General features: G+C 45.6%; 1 pseudogene; it reads right to left on the reverse strand.

Annotated features, from left to right (window-relative positions):
- Nucleotides 1-566: 566 nt before the first annotated feature.
- Nucleotides 567-1,169, reverse strand: LOC103113058 (large ribosomal subunit protein uL23-like; annotated as a pseudogene).
- Nucleotides 1,170-4,469: the final 3,300 nt, after the last annotated feature.

A 4,469-nucleotide genomic window follows, 5' to 3' on the forward strand; every position in this document is an offset into this window, starting at 1 on the left:
CATGTTTCTCCTCTCACCCCACCTCCAATCTCAGTGGTGGCTGTTTATTGAACACTGCGTGCCCATACTGTGATAGGCTGGGGCTACGTCATACACAGAACATGTGATGTCCCTGAACTCAAGGAGTTTGTATTCCCATTGGAGAGGAAGACAATGAACAAAATAAATGATGGGGATCTATGGTCCATTAGTCTGTGATGAGATGAGAGCTCCAACAGATCGCTCGCTCCCCTGGTGTCCAGCGGAAGAGGAATTTTTTAAAAATATAATTGTTTTTAATTCCCTTTTGTTGCCCTTGTTTTATTGTTGTAGTAATTATTAATGATGCCATTGTTGTTGGCTAGGACAGAGAGAAATGGAGAGAGGAGGGGAAGACAGAGAGGGGGAGAGAAAGAGAGACACCTGCAGACCTGCTTCACCGCTTGTGAAGCGACCGCCCAGCAGGTGGGGAGCTGGGGGCTCCAACCAGGATCCTGGAGCAGGTCCTTGCACTTCGCACCACATGCACTTAACCCACTGCGCTACCGCCTGACTCCTTTTTTTATATCTCTATATATACAGTGAAAAGTTATATTTAGAATTAGGCAGCTGAACTCAGTTTAGCTGATCCCAATTTTGTTGGCAACACCCAAGGCATCATAGTCAGGAGCCAATCGAACACAATCCTTCTTCTCTCCATCAGGTCTCATCAGGGTGTTGAGCTTGGCCACATCAATGCCATAGAGTTTCTTTACAGCCTGTATTATCTGGTGCTTATTGGCCTTGACAGCCACAATGAAAACAAGTGTGTTATTGTCTTCTATCTTCTTCATGGCTGACTCCATGGTCGGGGAACTTGATGATGGCATGGAGGTCAAGGTTTCTCCTGAGGGCGCTCTTCCGAGGATACTTGGGCTGTCTTCGGAGCCGCAATGTCTTGGACTGACGAAAGGTAGGTGACATGAGGATCTTTTTTTTTTTTTAATTGTTTATTCCCTTTGTGTTGCTCTTGTTGTTTTATTGTTGTAGTTATTATTGTTGTAGTTATTGATGTCGTCCTTGTTGGATAGGACAGAGATAAATGGAGAGAGGAGGGGAAGACAGAGAGGAGGAGAGAAAGATAGACACCTGCAGACCTGCTTCACCACCTGTGAAGCGACTCCCCTGCAGGTGGGGAGCCGGGGGCTCGAACCGGGATCCTTACACCGGTCCTTGCTCTTTGCAACACGTGCGCTTAACTCGCTGTGCTACCTACCGATTCCCCGGATCTTCTTTTTCTTATGACTGTGGACGCCTTTCTGCACTGCGTTCTTGGCCTTCAAAGCTTTGTCTTTCGCTTCGGCTTTGGGAGGGGCAGGGCCTTCCTTCTTTGCTTTCGGCGCCATCTTCGTAGAAAAGGAAGAGGAATTTAATAAGGAAAGATTCAGTAGTTCTGGGAACTGCCATTCCAGTGAGAAAGAAGGGTATGTAAACATGATTATAATACAATTCAGCTGAAGTGACTCAGATGGCGGGGTGTGTGCAGAATGCTAACTGACTAACACTGCTCGGGGACATCAGGGAACATCGCTCTACCTGGCTGTTGGGAGAACACTGCATTGTCTTAGAGCAACATGGTGATAACTATCTCCAAGTTAGTTCCTGGCAGCTTTCCCCAGAGCCTTAAGCACTTGCTATTGGACCTTGCCAGTGCTTGCTTCAGCTTGTACACTTCGTTTATTTCCCCATTTAACACAGAGGCTAGGAAAAGCACTAAGTAGTGAAGAGTTTAAGCTAAAAAATAAAATAAAATAAAATAAAATAAAATAAAATAAATGCTAGCATTTTTTTTTCCTAACCAGAGCACGGTTTGGTACTCACTCATGGTGATGGTAGAGATTGAATCTGTGACATCAGAGCCTCAGGCATGAAAGTGTATTGTGGGCCAAGTCGTGGCTCACCCAGTAGAGCACACATGCACAAGGACACGTGTTCAAGCCCCTGGACTCCTGGTCTCGACCTGCAGGAGGGAAGCTTCAAGAAAGGCAAATAATGCTGCCAGCATCTTTCTTTCTCTCTGTCTCTCCCTTACTCTTTATCAACTTCTCCCTTTCACCCTCTATCAATAACAAAAATTTGGCACCCAGAAATGGTATTGTTGTGTGGGAGCTAAGACCAAGCAGTAAACCTGGTGGCAAATAAAATAAATAAATAAATAAATAAATAAATAAATAAATAAATAAATAAACAAAGGGTGGTAGCACAGTGGGTTAAGCACACGTGGTGCTAAGCCCAAGGACCCACGGAAGGATCTTGGTTCCAGCCCTGGCTTCCCACCTGCAGGGGAGTCGCTTCACAGGCAGTGAAGCAGGTCTGCAGGTGTCTATCTTTCTCTCCCCCTCCCTGTCTTCCCCTCCTCTCTCCATTTCGTTCTGTCCTATCCAACAACGAACGACATCAACAACAACAACAATAATACCACAACAAGGCTATAAGAACAAGGGCAACAAAATGGGGGGGGGGTGGCCTCTAGGAGCAGTGGATTCATGGTGGAGGCACTGAGCCCCAGCAATAATCCTGGAGGCAAAATTAATTAATTAATTAAATGGGGGCTTTGCATAACCACTATGCTATCTCCCCAGTTGTGCTTGCATTCTGATGAAAACATTCTGGAGTGAAAGCAAACACATTTGCAGTATCTGTGATCAGTCCATGAGACCCATCAAGAAGGTGGCTAATGGACAGTTGTCATATGCGTTACATTGGTTTGTTCTAGCCCTCCCCAAACCAAGAGAATTGGATCAGTCCAATTAATTTCGCTGGCCTGCTTGGCCCCGCCCCAAGGAACCCTGAGGGAGGGTTCCTGAGTTCATGAGTCCGAGAGTTCCTGAGTTCCAGAGTTCGAGAGTTTGAGGGTTACAGAGTAAGAGAGAGTTCCAGTGTGCCAGAGTTTCAGAGGGTTCCCGAGTACGAGAGTTCATAAGTTCGAGAGTAAGGGAGAGGGTTCCTGAGTTCGAGAGTGCCAGAGTTCCTGAGTTCCTGAGTTCGAGAGTTTCAGGGTTACAGAGTAAGAGAGAGTGCTTGCGCCGCCGCAAAGAGACAGCAGAGTTCTGTTTGGTGATTAGTTTGTCTTAGTTTGTGAATCGTTGTTCCTGAATAAAGAAATACAGCTGCCCTGCCCAGCCGTTGTCTCCGCGTCTCTGTTCACCACCGTGAAGCTAGCCGGCCCGGCAAGAGCCTCAGAAATTTTAACAACAGACAGTGTTCTTTCATACCTTCTGTCTGACCTCTAGCCAAACACTCATCCTTCCTTCCTTCCTTCCTTTTTTCCCTTCCTTCCTTCCTTCCTTCCTTTCTTATTGGATAAAGAGAGAAATTGAGAAGAGGGGGAGATAGAGAAGGAGAAAGAGAGATACCTGCATCCCTGCTTCACCACTTGTGAAGCTTTCCCCCTGCAGGTGGGGCCCAGGGGCCTGAACCAGGGTCCTTGGCACTGTAACGTGAACACTTAACCAGGTGTGCCACAAGCTGCCCCCAGACTCATTGTTTCTGAAGCTCAATCCCAGCTGGGCCTTGAACCACAATCATACTCATCAATGTCATTTTTTAGATGGAGAATTCCTGGAAAGCACTCATTCTGTCATATATACTTAAAAATTTTTTTTTTTATTCATTTATTGAGTAGAGACAGAGAGAAATTGAGCTGGAAGGGAGAGAGGCAGAGAGACAGCTGCAGCACTGCTTCACTGCTCATGAAGCTTTGCCCCCTGCAAGTGGTGACTGGGGGCTTGAAACCCAGGTCCTTGTGTATTGTAACATGTGCACTCAATCAAGTGCACCACTGTCTCACCCCTTATACACATCTTTGCATAAACCATGGCATAGTCTCTGACCTCATCCTTCCCCCAGCAGTGTTCTTGTATGTAAAAACTGAATGAAAGTATATAAAATGTTTCAAAGCTAGCAAGTCTGCTCTTGGAAAACATTGTTATTTATTAACTATATATATTTTTTTAGTCAAACAGTAGCATTTGAATCCCGATGTCCACTCTGTAATACAGGGCAAATCAACCAATCTCTTTGCATCTCTTTCACTTAAGTTGTTAGGAAAACTAAACCACATAAGCTAATGCTTAGACGAGAGCCAGGCACAGAATACCTGCTCAGGACAGAATCACTACCAATAGGGTCAAGGATGAAAACTGCCCCGAGGGGAATTGAAGCTCAATAAAAGACAACAGACTATTTAATTACTACAGCTCACCAATGTTTAGATAGTTTCTTCTCTCACACCTGTGCTGGGTGAGAAGGAGAATTAGATCTGCTTCGTATGCCTGCCAGAGGTCAAGTCAGCTGAGGCCAATGCTGGTGGTGATATTGGTTGTGGAGAGCATGCTCTTTGCAGGTGGACAGGTGGGCTTCTTACCCAAGTTCTGCTCCTGTAGCCATTGGATTCTTAGCAGGTTCTTTTCTTCTTGGTGCCTTAGTTTCCTTATTTGTAAAACACTAGT

Source organism: Erinaceus europaeus, chromosome 13 (assembly GCF_950295315.1).
Source record: "Erinaceus europaeus chromosome 13, mEriEur2.1, whole genome shotgun sequence".
NCBI lineage: Eukaryota > Metazoa > Chordata > Mammalia > Eulipotyphla > Erinaceidae > Erinaceus > Erinaceus europaeus.